We start from the raw sequence: 511 nt of genomic DNA on the forward strand, positions 1-511 counted from the left end.
TTACCTACCCCCCTCACCCCTCACCCCCCCCCCTTTCGGCCACACACCCCGCAGCCTCTTTCTCGACTCCTCTTCTGTGAGGTAAAACGTTCACACACTTTTCCACGTTTGTATTCCTCTCCCTTTTACCTTTCCTCTGTTATGCTATTACCTTTTCTGTGTTATGTTATTATTTACCTTTCCTTTGTTGTGTCATTATTTTGCTTTTCTCTGTTATGTTATTATTTTCCTTTTTCTCTGTTATGATATTATTTACCTTCCTTTCGTTATCATTATCCTCTCCTCTGTTATGTTATTATTTACCTTATCTCTGTCATGATACTATTTACATTTCCTCTGTTATGTTATTTTGTTGCCTTTCCTCTGTTTTGCTATGTTGTTAAGGAAATATACTGCATATTCAATATTACGGTTGTTTTATTGACTGGGTTTGTGTTGTATGCGTGAGCCACAGAAACGTTTTGTTTTTTCTTCATTCGTATGTCCTATTTTCGTATTTGGTGGAGTTGGT

Source organism: Penaeus monodon, chromosome 15 (genome assembly GCF_015228065.2).
Source record: "Penaeus monodon isolate SGIC_2016 chromosome 15, NSTDA_Pmon_1, whole genome shotgun sequence".
In the NCBI taxonomy this organism is placed as follows: domain Eukaryota; kingdom Metazoa; phylum Arthropoda; class Malacostraca; order Decapoda; family Penaeidae; genus Penaeus; species Penaeus monodon.